This window comes from Canis aureus, chromosome 16, assembly GCF_053574225.1.
Source record: "Canis aureus isolate CA01 chromosome 16, VMU_Caureus_v.1.0, whole genome shotgun sequence".
Classification (NCBI taxonomy): Eukaryota; Metazoa; Chordata; class Mammalia; order Carnivora; family Canidae; genus Canis; species Canis aureus.
In genome coordinates, this window is record NC_135626.1 from 32,284,344 (window position 1) to 32,302,529 (window position 18,186).

General features: G+C 35.1%; 2 long non-coding RNA genes across 25 annotated transcripts in view; one reads left to right on the top strand and one right to left on the bottom strand.

The window, feature by feature from the left end:
- LOC144286343 (uncharacterized) overlaps positions 1-12,323 on the bottom strand; it is a 232,563-nt gene extending 220,240 nt beyond the window's left edge. For all 4 annotated transcript variants that reach the window (XR_013354413.1, XR_013354415.1, XR_013354414.1 and 1 more), the window contains exon 1: positions 12,103-12,323. This is a non-coding gene — a long non-coding RNA (uncharacterized LOC144286343). The remainder of the gene's footprint in view (positions 1-12,102) is intronic.
- LOC144286341 (uncharacterized) overlaps positions 1,068-18,186 on the top strand; it is a 55,202-nt gene continuing 38,083 nt past the window's right edge. For 5 of the 21 annotated variants that reach the window (XR_013354399.1, XR_013354404.1, XR_013354405.1 and 2 more), the window contains exons 1-3: positions 1,068-1,201; positions 5,210-5,275; positions 8,610-8,753. This is a non-coding gene — a long non-coding RNA (uncharacterized LOC144286341). Of the gene's footprint in view, positions 1,202-5,043; positions 5,123-5,209; positions 5,276-8,609; positions 8,754-12,258; positions 12,402-15,303; positions 15,381-18,186 lie in introns of those variants that run through there. The other 16 variants (XR_013354401.1, XR_013354400.1, XR_013354406.1 and 13 more) reach the window with 11 other exon arrangements.

Genomic DNA, 18,186 nt, shown 5'->3' on the forward strand with positions numbered 1-18,186 from the left:
CTCCTCTCAATTGCGATGGCTCTAATGCAACTTTTTAAAAAATTTAATTACAGTCAGGGTATGTGTGTGGGGAGAGCATTTATCAGAGTAAGAAGTCTTAAACAATATATCAAATAAACTTTAATCAAGTAAAAAGAATTCTCCAGAGTTAATTCATACAAAGAATAGTTAATAATGCACTGCTTTCTCAAAAGTTTGTGAGTTTTTTACCTTATTTTTATTTTTATCTCAGCACAACTTAAAACAGAAGGGACTTTGAACTCTACAGCCAAAAAAAAAAAAAAAAATCATGATTTGTTTTTTTGTTTTTTTGTTTTGTTTTGTATTTGTTGTTGGTTTTGCCCATAGTGGGCAGGGAATACTAAACAGTAAAGAAGAGGGGATCCCTGGGTGGCTCAGCTATTTAGTGCCTGCCTTTGGCCCAGGGAGTGACCCTAGAGTCTCAGGATCGAGTCCCACATCGGGCTCCCTGCATGGAGCCTGCTTCTCCTTCTGCCTGTGTCTCTGCCTCTCTCTCTCTGTGTGTGTCTCTCATGAATAAATAAATAAAATCTTAAAAAAAAAAAACAAAAAACAGTAAAGAGGAGATGTGTTTGAGCATTTCTGTCAAACCCACATCAAAAATGGAGGGATAGTTTCAGTGTTTCTACACGTGTCCCAAACATACAGGTCCCCTTTTCACTATGGCAGTTGCATTTACAATTTCGAAACAATACAATGATATTTTTTTTCCCAATTCATTTCATCAACAGGATAGTAAAGATGAAAGAGACCCAAGAGACTATCTAATCCCACCCCCTCTGTTCTGTGAGGAAATATGCTCACAAAAGTGAAGCACGATAAGAAGATAGAGTAAACATAGCATACATCCTAATTAGTGGTGCTATCTCACTGTATGACTCCCTTTACTGAGACCTTTGGGGCCTTGTTAACTTCATTCTAGGGTCCTGTATGGCTTGGATACCTACTTAGCTAATCTAGTCAAGCATTAGCCCAAGTCAGATTGAGTCAGTATTGATGCTGAGAGTTCTGGAATCCTTGGTCATAATTTATTGTGTCTTAGCAAACCTTTGTTGAGTATTTATTATGTCTCAGACTCTCTACATAAAGTCCCAAGATACAGCTATAAAAGACATAAAATCTCCATACTCGAGGAAGTCCCATTTAGAGGAGAAGACAACCATAATAGACTCAAAAAGCAGTAAGTGCTCCAATATAGCAACACAAGATGGGCAGATGAAATGAGATTTTAGAACTGACTCAGGTACCCAAAGAACAGGGTACCTGTTTTGTTTTATTTACTGCAAATCTCTAGCGCTTAGACTACCACATAGCACAATTCTAGAAAGAAGGACTTACAAGGGCACAAAGTCATGAGTCAGGAGAGAACAAGTTGGGTTCAATATGACTACAATTCAGTGCGTACATAAAACTTGGTGAAAAATAATGCTGAGGTTGACACAGGAACAAGATCATAAAGAGTGGAGTGGCCACACCAAGGATTTATGTTCCTCCTTGGAGCCAATGAGAAGAATTTAGATGGGGCAACAATCACTTTGATGCCTGTGTAGAAGGAGGGAGGACACATGTATGGAGAGATGGAGGGAGAGCATTGAGCAAGTCACTGGAGAAAAGGAGAACTGGATTTTGGCTAAACAGGCCAAGTTTTTTAAAAAAGGGGGAAGTAATGAACATGTTAATAAGGATCCCTTGCCATAATCTGTACGACAGGTCCTCATGTAGTTACTTTGTACTTAATATATCACTTATTTCTAATATCATGCTTGAATATGAATCTAAATTAACGTGCTACAAGAGTTCATTTTCTCCTTATTCAGAGTGCCTCTGTCAGGATAATGTTTAAGCCCCAGGAAGGGTATTCCTGAGAGAGCTTGTAGCATGTGATATGTCTCAGCGAGGAAAAGAACATTGTCCAGGGCTCTGGGAGAGCCAGAAGTTCACTTCAGTTTGAAGTGTGGCATGTGAGTCTGAGCTAGGTAGACAGAAGGTACACAGGTAGCAAGATCACAAAAAGCCTTCTGCACTAGGTTAAGAAGTTTAATATAATTCCAAAATGGTGTAAATATCCTGAAGAACTAAAGCACAAAGAGAGCATAATTCAGGAAATGCCAACAGTCAAAATATAATAACCTCTGGGCAGACATAGTAGCTCTACAAACTCTTATAAGAATACTCCACGAGAAATATTTTATATTCAGAAAATGGAGGGCAAACAGATAAATGACTCAATCATTTTAATCTGCTTTTTAGGTCTTTAATATGGCCTGTTTATTTGTTTCATTTTAATTTTGTTTTCTTCATCATGTTGAAGGTTAAGGCATTCTTCTCTTTTCCATGTCCACTTCCTTGGAGTGGTCTGGGAAAGGCAAGGATATGATTGTGGTTTGTTTGCCAAAAGCATTTTCGTATAGACTTGGAGATACCAATACTCAGAAAAAGGTGAAATGGATGAAGGGAATGTCATTACCACAAAGAAAGTTGAAACCAAAGACTCCTTGCTAGAACTGGATGGTTACCAGGGGCTCACAGAGTTAGTGGATAGTTTATGATGGCAACGAGTTAGTTTTAGATGGATGAATAAAGACAGGAGTGAACAGGTGAAGTGAGATTGGCTAATTCAGAAGTGAGAGATATTTGGATCAACAAAAAATTCTAAAGAGAAATTTTAAAAATACTTATAGGGGTCCAACTGGGATATGGCTAGAAGTTATGTGCAGGGCCCAGGGTAGTAGTATACTCATACATGTCATACTGAAGCTGCCTTCTGGCAAATTACAGTCTCAATTTATGTCTCTCTCTCTCTCTCTCTCTTTCTCTCTCTCTCTCTCTCTCACACACACACCATAGACATCAGAAAATTTTTGTTGTTACTGTACCCAGTCATGTTGTAAAAATAAAAGCATTCTCCTACTCACTTTTTATGTGCCAAGTTTTACATTACTTATATAATCTAATCCTCCCTCAAATCCTAGGAAATAGGTACAATTTCTGCATCCAGTCTAAGATCAAGAGCCTGCATCTCAGAGATGTTAAATAACATACAAGAGTAAATGATAAACCTTTTCAGAAAACCTATAATTACCATATGACTCTGCAATTCATTCCTAAGTATATACTCAAGAGAAATAAAACATGTCCAAACAAAACTTACAGCAAATGTTCATAGCAACATTATGTATAAAAGCCAAAAATTGGAAACAATCTAAAAGTGCATCAACTGGTGAATGGATAAACAAAATATGGTGCCTCCATAAAATGGAATATTACAGAAATAAAAAGGAATGAAGTTCTGATACATGCTACAAGATGGTAAACCTTGAAACCATTACTGTATGTGCAAGAAGATTTCAAAAAGACTTCATATTCATGATTACTTTTATGTAAAATGCCATAAATAGACAAATCTGCAATAAGTGAAAGTAGATTAGTGGTTGCCTGGGGCTGGGACCCAGAAGTGGGAGAAAGGCTAATGACTCTTAATGGGTGCTTTTCTGGGATGCCATAAATATTTAAAATTAGATTGTGGTGATGATTGCACACAACTCTGTAAATATACCACCAAATAATGAACTGTATACTTCAAATGGGTTGATGTTATGATATATGAAGTTTATCTCAGTAGCTGGCATGCTAGGGCCAGGGCTTATATTTTAGTCTGACTATAGTACCTGAACTTGTAACTAATACACTGGACAGTTTTCTTCTACATATATAGGGGTGTTATCACCCCCCAGTTGGCATCTATGAAATACAGAAGACATGGTTTCCACAGATCCTCTTACCTCCTAGCTTTATAAATGGTAAAGTTTATGCAGTGCAAGCTATCAAATGAGCTCTCCTCTGCTTCAAAATTGACAAATGTCCTTTCTCTTTTCTAAGGAAAATTTCTCTGCTTAAATTTCTTGATTTTATTCTCTTCTCTGACCTTGTTCCATCGTTGACTCTTTTCTGGAAATTCTCTTTCTCTCTGTTGCTTATTCCCTGGCTACTGACATTTTCAGATAATCCTGATTAGAGAAGAAAAACAAGCACAGAACAAGAGGCATTCTGTGTCATTCCTTCCCTCCTCATACTGTCACCTTACCTCTTGTTTTATGGCTGCTAAACTTATAAGAGATTACTTGGTTTCATTTCTCCAAAATCCACTCAGGTCAAGTCTCCTGCCCTCAGAGTGGCTTTTATCTCTACTGCTTATCTGTTCTTTAAATTCATCTTCTAATTGCCTCCCACTGGCCAAATCCAGCAGACTTTCTAGCTCCCAAATCTAGAGGCAAAGCTGAGTCAGAAGGAGACAGAGTTAGGCTTTGGTTCAAAATCCAAATTCTGCCACTCTCTAAATCTAAATTTTTCTCTTTTAGTACAGCAAAAGGTATTGAAAATATTATGTCAGAAACCCTCATCAACCTAAAGAGTGTCAGACATATACTTAGTATATGTTAAAACAACCAAACACTTCTGGGTTGCCAGAAGTGAAGAGACAAATGTCAATTCATCTAATTTTTAAGCAGTATTGATTATGCCTTCATTAGAAAATATATAAGGTGAAAGTAGGAATACTTCTTTGAGGAAAAATAAAACAGCTTTTATAGGTTTCGTTTATTTCAGCTTTTAATGTGGCATATATGAAAAGATCTTTAGGATGCTAAAGTGCAATCTAAATTAAATCCAGGCTATAATAATTATTTTCTATTTCATCTTGCAAGAAAATTCCACTGGTTATGTCACTTTCACTTAAGCAAGGCACACTTATTGTCTGTTATGGATGATATGCATAAATTCAAATATCCTTAGATGGAGAGAAAATTTTAGAGCTCTCACTATATTTTGCTAACAGTGCAAAGACAAAGCTTTTTAAAACTGGCTTTCACTAAAAATATTGCATGGAGTCATTAACAAAGGGGGAATAGTGACTTCTAAAACCCAATGGTTCAACAGAGGCTATTGATGATATCCTTAACGAGTACACATAAAATGTCAATACCAATACTAATATCCCTATTTGCATTCTTTATTGGATTATAGATATCTTGCTGGGGGCTCAAAGGTGAAGACAAGTCCCTAGAAGTAATCACAGTAAATATCAGCTTCATTGGGCTCTATTGTAGGTATTAACTGGTTCCTTGGCCAATAATTTTAAAAATAATGAAAGAACTTCATATTCAATATAATTCTTTATATTCATTTTCAGTTAAGAGCCAGTAGTTGAAAGAATATAGCGCCCATACTCTTGATCCCCTGGGGTTACTTTGAAGAGGTAAGATTATCATTACTTGATTGTAACCTTGTAAGATTATCCTGGATTATCCAAGCAGACCTAATCTAATCACATGAGTCATTACAAGATTTTTCTCTGGCTGATAGCAGAAGTCAGAGATTTGAAGAACAGGGATTCAACATGCTTTAGTTTGCTTAAAAATGAATTAAAATTACTGAGTTCTTTCAATGACCTGACTGCATGTGTAAGCAGAGTCTTCCCCAGAGCTTCTAGATAAGAGGGCAGCTCAGCCAGCACTTTGATTTAGACCTTGTGAATCTCTGCACAGAGGATCCAACTGTGCTACCTTGTGCTTAAACTTCTAACCATCAAACTGTGAGTTAGTAAATGAATGTCCTTATAAGCCACTAAGTTTGTGGTAATTTGTGACAGCAGCAATAAAAAAGTTAACAGGAAGCCTTGCCAAATAATTTTATAATGATGTGATAAGCCTTGCTATGTTTGATACAGGGTACATTTGACATTAAAAATGACAGAATATAAGATTTTTAACTTGCAATCTGTCCATGAAAACATACATATGCAGGCTTACAGAAAGAACTGAAAGACACCATCCCTGGAATCACTATGTTCTGTGTTTTATATCCTTAGATATGACAGAAACAGTAATATGCCTTTTCTGAATATGTATCATGGTGTTATATGTATGCATAAAAGATAAAACCAAACTATTTTTGATTGGTGTATACTTTTGAATTCAATATCTCAACAGATAGTCTTTATGTTCCTCTTGAGGATGAATGAATTAAACTTGGTCTTCAAAGTGTTGGTTCTTACATGTAGTCAGAATAAAGTAGCTGGTGTGAAAATAACTCTTCTGCCTACAAGTGACAGGGAGAGAGTTTGAATAGTTTCAATGGTTTCTCAATGTGATAAGCCTGGGTTCTGTAACTGAGAAGCTCCTTTAAAGATCCTGTACAGCAGTTGAATATTAATGGCAATTTCAGTAATGGTTTAAAGAGCCCCTCACCTTATTTTGGCTGTAGTTTGATTCTGCTTGTTAGAAAAATTGCAAGAGCCCCATCAAAGGAAATTATTAGCCACAATTTACACATCATGAAAACTCAATTATTTGTCAGGCAGAAAAGTAGACAGCAGTTCTGAAAATTATCACATATGTTGCTCCCTATTAATTATTTTTAGTCTCAGGATCCAGGCCGTAGACTTGAATGCAGATAATCAATTCTCAGGGACAATTTATTCCTTTTCCTTTTTTCTTGTCCCCCAAGCCCATGAGTGTACTACTTTAAATTTTTATTAATTCATTTATTCATTTACCTAGTAAACATTCATCTAGTATCTATTATGGACCAGGACCTCTGCTATATCAAGAGTAAAAGTTTGTAAAACTCCTGACCCCTACCTCAAAAAGTTCACTACATAGGAGGAAAGACATATTTAAATATTAATTGAAATATAATGTGGTCTATGTAAGAATTAGAAATAATTGTGTACCAAATAAAAGATTCCTAATACCATGTTGGGTCAGGAAAGTCCCCACGGAAGAAGAGATATCTGAGAATTTTGAAAGATAATTAGAAATAGATAAGGTGTCACAAATTTATGCCTGGAATATAAGGGAGTATTTGGAGGTGGGATGAACCTGTTAGCTCTAGTCAGACAAGGAACAGGCTCTATGTTCTATACATAATAGATTTCAGACTCTCTAGAAAGAGAAAATACACTAAAAGAAATAATCAGGGAGACATAATGATGAGATCTCTGTTTTAGAAAAATGTAACTGGGTACATAGAAGTAACTGGATTTGGGATCCCTGGGTGGCGCAGCAGTTTGGCGCCTGCCTTTGGCCCAGGGCGCGATCCTGGAGACCCCGGATCGAATCCCACTTCGGTCTCCCGGTGCATGGAGCCTGCTTCTCCCTCTGCCTGTGTCTCTGCCTCTCTCTCTCTCTCTCTGTGACTATCATAAATAAATAAAAATTAAAAAAAAAAGAAGTAACTGGATTTAAGATACAGGTAATTGAATACTTCATTTTTAGCATTACATTTATAAGAAATTTCCAGAAAAAGTAAATCTACAAACAGAGATAGATGATTAATGGTTGCTTGGGATTTTATGATGGGATTGAGGATTGACTCCAATTCTATACAAGGTATATTTTTGAGGTAATCTAAACGTTCTAAACTGAATTGTGGTGGTGGTTGCATAACTATACATTTATAAAAAATAATTGAAGTTTATACTTTCAGTAAACCTATTTTGTAATGTGTGGAATATCTTAATCAAGATGTTTAAAAAATGGCTGCTACTACCCTATACTTCTTCCTTAATTGGTCATTGGATATGGGCTATGGAAACAAGGTTGTTAACTTGGGCAGGGAAGATATGCAGCCCATGAGATCCTTGAGTGTACTGACAACTGAAGCTATTTTAGGACAACTCCCAACAATTAGGGCAAAATATCTCTCCTTGAAGAAGGATCTGTGTGTTGTACCACCAGAGTTCTTTATAATGTCTTAGGGAATATTGAGAAGACACGCTTCACTATAATAGACATGCCTGGCTGATTTTTTTTTTTTTTAATTTTTTTTATTTATTTATGATAGTCACAGAGAGAGAGAGAGAGAGAGGCAGAGACACAGGCAGAGGGAGAAGCAGGCTCCATGCACCAGGAGCCCGACGTGGGATTCGATCCCGGGTCTCCAGGATCGCGCCCTGGGCCAAAGGCAGGCGCTAAACCACTGCGCCACCCAGGGATCCCGCCTGGCTGATTTTGAGGAGTAAAAAGAGAGTTATGTTTGGACAACTGATATATACAACATTTTAAAATCATACTTACTTAAACTCTAGTAATTCAGAGTTACGCATGATCAAAGAAAGTGGCATAATTAAATAGATACTTAAGGAAGCTATGTTCCCTCTTTAAAACAAATAATTTCTCCAGTTTCTACAAGCTCCAGAGTTTGATGATTCCTTGTTACAATCCATGAGAAAATCATGATTAAAATTTTAAAGTCAGAATTCTGAAGTTTGTCATACTTGGCTCTTTAAGGGTCCATCTTTTTGACTAGTTGAAATCATAGCTCTCATTAAAGAAATGTCTGGTAAATGCTCAGCCTTGATGACTTATCTCCTGAACCATCTTATTATACTCAACTTATATCTTGAACAACCCATTCTCACTTGGAAATTTCTGTTTCCTTAAAAGCTCTTTTTTGAAAAAGTAAATTTTGCATTTCTGTCTCCATCAATGATCAATATTGCTACTGATGAGCCTCATCTGCAAGTTAACTTATTGAGCATCTTTTTTTTCTTTTCTTTTTTTTTTTTTTTGTATTTCATTTCATTTCAGCCTTTCAGTTAATGGCCCTTAAAGCATTGAAAATCTATTCTCTGCCCTGGAGACATCCAACCTAAAGCTAATACATTCTTAGTGATTTCTTCTTCATCATTCTCCAAATCCTTTGTCCACTAAAAAAAAAAAAATTCTGTGTAGGTATGTACAAATTTTAATTCTCAAAGTTCTCTCCTTCTAATTTAATAATCCTAAATTGTACATGTAAATAGCTGGATTTGAATTTAGATCTAACTTCCACATTGATTACCATTTTCCTAAATGGATAATTTAATTTAGGGTCTTGTTATCACTTCACACTCAACAGTGATTAATTGAATGCCCTTCCTTGATGCATATTTACCATTTATATTTTATAAATCTAGTAAATTTTTCCATGAGATATAAAATAACCAAATTTTGATATCAAAATGGTAATCAATGTGGAATTGAAGTCTTATACACTAAACTAGGGTCAAATAAGAGAGAGTAGACATTCAAGTACAACTCCAAGGGGAAACCCATGTGTAGAAGAAGAAAACAGGAGAAGAAAAGAAAGAAATTATGTAGATGAAGGACACAGAAACACATACAGAAAATAGAAAAAATAGAACAGCTTGGAGGCAATATAGAATGACTTTTAAGAGGGATAGGAAAGGGTAGTTATCTACAGACCTATTTGCTGCTCATTTCAGAGAGAATGAAGACTGGGGATACACATCGGAGAGGCAAGAGATGATATATAATAAAGCACATTGAGGGATTATATTATAGTGATTAAGAATTGAGGTTCTGGGGATCCCTGGGTGGCGCAGCAGTTTAGCGCCTGCCTTTGGCCCAGGGCTCGATCCTGGAGACCTGGGATCGAATCCCACATCGGGCTCTGGGTGCATGGAGACTGCTTCTCCCTCTGCCTCTCTTTCTCTCTCTCTGTGTGTGTGACTATCATAAATACATAAAAATTAAAAAAAAAAAAAAGAATTGAGGTTCTGGAGTTAGATCGAATTCAAATCCTGCTCTCTTTTTAGCTATTGTAGGAATTTGGACGATTTGCATTGTAAATCTCAATTAAAACAAAAACAAAGACTCTCAAATGTAGCTACCTTTTAGAACTGTGGTGAGGATGAAATAAGGTGGGGCATAGAAACACAAATACTACTTAAATTTTAAAGCAGGGATATATGGTCACATTTGCATGTTTTAAACACTACTGCAATGTAAAGGAGATGTTGGACCCAGGAGAGGGGATAGAAGACCAGTTGAGAGATTGTGATGAGCAACTGAGAGGGAAAAAATGAAAACAATCAGGTTGAATCAGTGGAAATGGAGAACAGAACAAGATAGACAAAGGAGGTGAAGTATAATACATCTTAAACCCAGGAGCAATTTTTAAAAGAAATCTGTGTTTTGAGTGAGCCCCATCAATGATGATAATCAAAGGCAGGTCTATCTAATCAAAGGCTTGGGACATAACATGACATTTGTGTTTTCTCTGTTGTGGATACTGGAGTTGGAGGCATTATAGCAAACCAGATGCTAAGGATGAAGTGTTATGAGTATGCCCTTGAACTGTATCTCTGCAGTATGTATTTCCTGAGAACAATTGGTCTGTAGTGCATCCTGAAGTTAATATTTGGAAATATAAGTTATATTTACATCTAAATAACATTTTAGTATGGTAGCATAAAGGGGAAAATGTTTTTACTGTTCCTGGCAATAATGCTATATTTTACCTTCACTCTGGAGTTTTAGACAGAAAAATAAAGTGTTAGCAAAAAAAAATTAAATGGCTCTGTTGTGATATCTTCTTTGTGGTTTATTATTTTTTAATCCAAATTTCATTCTATGTGTGAGGGCTCTATGAAAAACAAAAAAAAATGTAGAGAGACAGATTCAATATCCTTCTTCTCCTTTAGGAATTCATTTACTGATAAAATGGCTATTCTGTCAAGAATTATCATCATAAAAAGAGACATCAAAAGAATCACTTTCTCCATTCCTTTTCGAGCAAATTATTTCTGCTCTTCTTTCATGAGGCACTTCTGTGACTGAGACAAACCTTACAATGAATGGAAGGCCACATTTCAGCCATTTAAAGTCTTGGTACTCTGGACTGGTCAACTTATTGGGCCAAGCTGCTTAACTATTTAATTACTTACTTAAATATTTATGAGAATCTTTGACATGGAAAAATCTGTACTTTCTAAAAAAAAAAAAAAAAAAAGATGCAGACTCTGAGTTTCAAAGCATATGCAGTACCATGCAAAAGATGGAGATGAGACAGCTACCAGAGCTCTTCTTGAGGATGCTGTCTTTATTATTACTATTATTATTATTATTATTATTATTATTTTGAGGATGAAGCCTTAAAGATGGTTGAGTTATGGTGCCACAGGAAATCTGTCTCATGGTAGGCTAGATTGTCAGTAAAACAACTGTTTTAATTTACATGTATTAAATCACTTTATTGCACTGTCATTCTATGCAACTGTGGATGCTTTTTCATTAAAATTCTATTGAATCTGGTATTAATATTTTTATACCAGCCTTCTTTCATTTATATTTGACTATCTTGCTTGTAACCTTTATTTTTAAGTTTTTTTTTTGCGAATTTTTATGTAAGAAATGACTCTCACAAGCAACATATACCTAAAGGTTTAAAAAATCTAATCTGAAAAACTGTATCATAATAGGTTTATTCTGTTAGCATTTATTGTGGTTAATATATTAACACTTCTTTTCTAGTTTTTGCTTTGCTTGGGTAAAATTTTCTTTATCCCTCCCTTTTCAAATACTTTTTCTCCTTTATTGGCTTGCAAATTTGAGATAATAATTGTATTTTTAAAATTAATTAATAACTTTTTTAGAGAGAGTGCACAGGTGAGCAGGGGAGGGGCAGATGGAGAGGGAGAGAATCTTAAGTAGGCTCCATACTTGGCATGGAGCCCCACATGGGGCTCAATCTCACCACCCTGAGATCACGACCTGAGCTGAAATCAAGAGTCAAATGCTTAACTGACAGAGCCACCTAGGTGCCCCTGAAATAATAATTTTAAAAGTTTTCTGGTTACACCTAAAATTTTAATATACTAACCTTACTGTATATATTTCTAACAAGCCAAAATTATTTCATTCCACTCTGTTCTTTCCAAGTGGATGAGGACTCCCATGTGTTATAATAGCTTTTTTTTTTTAAGATTTCATTTATTTTTTTAAGATCTCATTTACTTGAGAAAGAGAGAGCACACAAAGGGAGAGGTAGAGGGGGAGGAAGAGGGATAAGCAGATTCCCTGCTTATTTGTGGCTCTCACAACCCTGAGATCATGACCTGAGCAGAAACCAAGAATCAGACACTCAACCAAATACACCTCCAGGCACCCCTGTTTTGTATTTTTTTTTTTTTACCACTCTTAAAACACTTGATCCACATGTTCCTTTTTTTTCTTGCTTTCTAAAAGTTTCAATCACAAATCAATTATTATTTTATAGTAAATATTGAATTAAACTTACAAATATATTTCATTATTTTTTATCACATTATTTTTTCTTACACCAGACTTCTAAATTCTTGCCTTTTCTTTATGTTGAAGTACCTCCCTTAGTAGTTCTTTCAGGAAAGTCGTATGGATGATAAATTCCCATTAGTCTGACTTTTTTTTTAATTCATCCTAACTCTTGAAAGCTGGTATAACTGGCTACAGAATTCTAAACTGCCAGTTATTTTCACTCAGCATTTTGAAGATACTACTCTACTATATTCTGGCCCATATGTTGTTGATGAGAAGCTTGCTACTTATCACCATCCATAGGTATGCAATTTGTCTTTTTGTATGCTAATTTTATTTCTTTAATTTGTTAATTAATGTTTTGTCTTTAACCTAATGTTCCATAGTTTTACTAAAATGTGTGTAGTTATACATTTACTTTATTTTTTTCTCCTTACTACTCAGTGCACTGGATTTGTCTGTGGACTATGTCTTACATTTTAGAAAAATCCCAGCCATTATTCCTTCCAATATTGTTTCTTTTCCATTCTCTCTGTTCTCTTCTTATTGAATGCCTAGTAAATAATTATTCATGTCTTCTAATCTGTTCTCTGTAACTCTGAACAATATTCATCTTCTAAAGTATCCCATTTGCATTCTGAGTGAATTCCTTCCAATCTGTCGTTTTTGCTTTGTCTGCTTATTTATCAATATCCTTTATTCTTTTTATGAATGATATTCTCTCATTTATATCTTTGAAAATTTTAAACTGCTTACTTAAAAAAGTAAGTTATTTTTGTTGACTGTCCATTTAGCATGATTATTTCTCGCTTTTTGTTGTTGTTATTGTTTGTATTTTGATTTTGAGGCAAATCTTGACTGAGACTTCTATCCTCTTTCTCCCTTCTTGCCTCATGCCACATTTATACTCACATTTCTCTTTCTGTTGGTTATGTATTGATCTTCACACAAGTCCTTGAGATTGCTAAAATAGCACTTGGTCTCATAGGGGCAGCTCAGGAGCCCCAACATCTGAGCACAACTGGAATTTTGGGAATCGAGTCACTGAACCATTGTGGGGCTTAATCTGGGCTCTGACTGGTGAGGTTACGAAGCTATGCCTGCTTCCTCTTGGTTGCCTGGGGAAAAGCTTCATGTAAGCATCATATCAGCTAGCAAATGTCAGCTGCAATGTATTTTAGACTTCTTTCACCAATTGAGGAGCATTGGCACACTTTGGATATTAAGATATGAGTTGACTTCTGTCTCCTCCTCTGTATGAGCACTAATTTTTATGTTATAATTTTAAAAACTGCCTTCACCTGCCTGCAGATTTAAGGCCAAGCAACTTCTCTTTTTAAATACAATTCCTCCCCATCTCCTTTCCCATTTCATCAAACACATATGAGAGAAAGTAAACCTTGACTCATTGGTACTATTCTTTCTGACTTCTAAACACCTAAATTAGTGGATCTAAGAGCTTGACTCTTGTTTCTTATCTATAATAATTCTGTTATATCCTGCTTTGATAGAAAAATTCTAAGATTTGGCTTCATATGTGTTTATGCAGGTAAAGATCTCTTCATCTTTTTTTGATACCTTCTAACTGTAGAAGAGGAGGATATGTGATTCAGTTATATCTGGATTTTATATTTTGTAACTCCCAGCATAAAAACTCAAACACACACACACACACACACACACACACACTCACTTTTGTGAAGGAAAGAAAAGAAATGTAAACAAATGGGGAAATGCAAGATGGCTAAGATGGAACACTGATGCATCGTAGTAACAGTATGCTGGCTTTTTTGTTTTTCATTTTGTTTTATTTTGTGTTTTGCTTTTACTTGTGCTCGATAACAATGCACACTTCCAAAAGTAACATTTCCTTTAATCAGGCCCAATACCTTGGAAGAGAGCCCATGAGGGCATGGTTGATGATTGAATTCCCACAGCTTTCAAAATACTATTTTCCCTTGCTGAGCTGTCAGCCGTCAAAGGCAGAAACTATAGATTGCTAATACATGGCTATAGTCTAAGTGGTACAGCATATTCCTTGGTCTTGAAGAAATTGAAAAAGAAATCCCAAGCTGCCCATAGCTTGCAGTGGTTTCATGTTCAAAAATCAAGAGGAATTTCCGAATGGAAAATTTATGGCTGATGGAACCAAAGTAGAGTGACAGAAGCTCATATGGAAAAACTATAAACAAATCTCAAGTGAAGGTCTTACCCAAGCCTACAGATTTTATATCTTGGGCTGAGGGGTCCAGGGGCATATTTTAAAGTTAACAAACTGATACATAAAACCATTCTTGTGACAGCAAAGGCTGCCTTCCCCAGGTCTATTTAAATTGCTATATTCCTAAGGGACAGCAAAAGCCAATATTTAATGTTTGTGTATTTGTACGTCAGTATTGTGGTCTGCCTTGCTATCTTTTCCTTTATTTTCATTTTAAATCCAATATTTTAGTGTTTATTCTGGCTTTCCCAATTTCAGTATACTTCATTATTTTTTAGAGCAGTTTTAGGTTCATGACAAAATTGAGCAAAATATACGTAGTTCCCATACACAAGAAATTAACATCCCACACAAAGTAATACTTGCTACAATCAGTGAACCTGAAACAATATATTATCATCCAAAGACCATAATTTTCTTTAGGGCTCACTCTTGGTATTGTACATTCTAGAGGGTTGGACAAATATGTAAGGATACATACCTACCATACAGAATAGTTTCACTGTCCTAAAATCTCTAGTCATCCCTCCCTGCTCCCTACTGACCATTGGCAACCACTAATTTTTTTTATAAACTCCATAGTTTTGCCTTTTCCAGATTGTTATATAATTGGAATCCTACAATATGTAGTCTTTTCAGATTGATTTCACCTAGTAATACGCATTTAAGATTCCTCCAAATATTTTCATGGCTTGATAGGTCATTTCTTCTTAGTGCTGAATAATTTTCCATTGTTTGGATTTACCACAAATTACCCATTCATCTTCTGAAGAACATCTTGATTGCTTTCAAATTTTGGCAGTTAAGAACAGAGCTGCTATAAATATCCATGTGCAGACTTTTGGGTGGATCTAAGTTTTTAATTCATCTGGGTAAATATCAAAGAAAATAATTGCTAGATTATATGGTAAGAGTGTGTTTACTTTTGCAAGAAATGGCCAGTCTGTCTTCCAAAGTGACTATATCATTTCTCATTCTCACCAGGAATGAATGACAGCTCTTGTTGCCCTACATCCTCACCAGCATTTGGTGTGTCAGTATTTCAAATTTTGGCCAATCTGGTAGGTGTGCGGTAGCGCCTTACTATTGTTTTAATTTGTAATTCCATAATGACACATGGTGCTTATTGCCATCTATATGTCTTCTCTAGTAAGATGTCTGTTCAAGACTTTGTCCATTTTTTTTTTTACTAGCTTGTTCGTTTTCCAGTTGTTGAATTTTAAGAGTTCTTTATATGTAACATAACAGTCCTTTAAAGAATATGTCTTATACAAATATTTTCTCCCATTCTGTGGCTTATTTTCTCATCTTTTTCACAGTGCCTTTTGCGGAGCAGAAGGTTTTAATTTTAATGATGTTTTCTTATCAATTCTTTCTTTCATGGATTGTGCTTTGCTATTATATCTAAAAAGTCATCACCATACCCAGATCATATAAACCTTAACCAATGCTGTCTTCTTAGGGTTTTATAGTTTCTCATTTTACATTTATGTCTATGATCCATTTTGGGTTAATTTTTGTTAAGGGTATGATATCTGTGTTTGTTTTCTTCTTCTCTTTATCTTTTTTCTTCTTTCTCTTCTGTTTTTTTTTTCCTTTTTTGCATATATATATCTACCTGTTGCTCCACCATTTGTTGAAAAGACTATCTTCAATCCATTGTCAAATTTGTCTATATTATGGCGGTCTATTTCTGGGCTCTTTTCTCTTCCATTGATCTATTTGTCAATTCTTTCACAAATACCACACTGTCTTGATTACTATTAGATAGTCTTGAAGCTGGGCAGTATTCCTGTTGTTTTTCTCTTTCAATATTGTATTGGCTATTCTGAGTCTTTTGTCTCCCCATGTAAACTTTAGAATGAATTTTGAATATCCACAAAATAACTTTCTGAAATTTTGATTGAGATTGAAGTCAATCTACAGGTCAATTTGGGAAGAACCAACATCTAGGCAAATTTTGAGTTTTTGTATCCATGTATATGGAAAAGCTCTCCATTTGTTTTGGTCTTCCATTATATTAATCAGCTTTATAGTTGTCTCATACAGATCTTGTACATATTTTTTTAGATTTATACCTATTTCCTTTTTTAAGGATGTTAATGTAAATAATATTGTTTTCAAATTCCACTTGTTTGTTGCTGTTATATAGAAAAGTGATTTATTTGTGTATATTAACCTTTTATCCAGCAATCTTTCTTTTTTTTTTTTTTAAAAAAAAGGTTTTACTTATTTATTCATGAGAGACACGGAGACAGAGAGAGAGACAGAGATGTAAGCAGAGGGAGAAGCAGGCTCCATGCAGGGATTCAATGCAGGACTCCATCCTGGGACTCCAGGATCCCATCCTGGGCTGAAGGCAGGTGCTAAACCACTGAACCACCCAGGGATTCCCTCCAGCAATCTTTTATAACCACCTATTAGTTCCAGAAGACTTTGTTTATTTGTTTTATTTTGTTTTGCAATTCTTCTGGATTTTCTACATAATAATCATGTCATTTCTGATTTAAGACTTCTTTTTTCCTTCTCAATCTGGATACCATTTATTTCCTTTTCTTGTCTTGTTGCAGTATGTAGAACTTCCAGTGTAACAATGAAAAGAACAAGAGGGGACATTCTTGCCTTGTTCCTGTTTCTCACCATTAAGTATGATGTCAACTATAGTTTTTGTTTTTTTTTCCTTTTCGTTTGTTTTTTTCCCTCTTTTTCCTAGATGTTCTTTATCAATATGTGGAAATTTCCTTCTATTCCTAGTTTTCTGAGTATTTTTATTATATCATGGTGTTGGATTTTTTTCAACTTGTTCTGCATCTATTGAAATAATCTTGTGATTTTTCTTCCATAATCTGTTGATGTGATGGATTACATTAATTGACTTTCTATTTTTTTTTTTTTTTTGCTAATATTTTGTTTAGGATTTTTGCATCTATGTTCATGAGATACAGATTGGCCTATAGTTTCTTTGCTGGTAATGTTTTTGTTAGTATTAAAGTAATATTGGCCTCATAGAAAGGGTTAAGAAGTATTCTCTCTGCTTCTTTATGTTCTGGAAGAGATTATAGAAAACTGGTATAATTTCTTCCTTAAATATTTGGCAGAATTCACTGCTGAACCCATCTGACTCTCAACTTTTAAAATATATTTTAATGAGAGAACATTAAGCAAATACTTAAAAAACAAAAAACTCTTTTCTCTCTTGAGTTTTTCTTAACAACACCATCTTAATTGTGCTTTGTAGTATTGATGTTTCTTGCCTATCAGTTTGAGTTAAGATAAACACCACCTGATTCTACAAGAGTCCAGAAGTACTTCAAGCTCTAGTGGAATTCTTAAAGCTCACAGCTGGGTAGTGGAGTATTTAAAGTGTTTAAAGTGTGAAGTACTGAAAGTAGTACTTCAGTATTACTAGTGAAGTATTTAAAGCTCATAGCTGAGTTGATCACTAATGTATCACACTAATTTATCACATAGGATAAATTCTGAGTTTGAGCCACTTACGGGTTAGTTAATTTTGCTGTGCTTCATGACCTTAGTGGAGCCTATGCTAGAATATATATGTTGTTGCTCTTTAGAGCAGCATAAAGAGTAGACTGCTCAATGCAAATCTGTAAGCACTACTGAAGACTCAGTTACAGAAATAAAACATTGTGTTTGTCAGTAACATCTGCCTTGCATACAAAAGTCACATATATGGTAGGTTTGAAGAATAGCAATTTATAAAAAACTCCTGCCTGAGGAAATGTATATGGTCTTAGGCAAATAACCTTTACTATAAGTTCCATATAATAGTGCTACATAAATTTAATTTTAATTTTGTACTAATCTTATGCATTCACTTCAACAAATATGTCTCAAGTTGTTGCCATA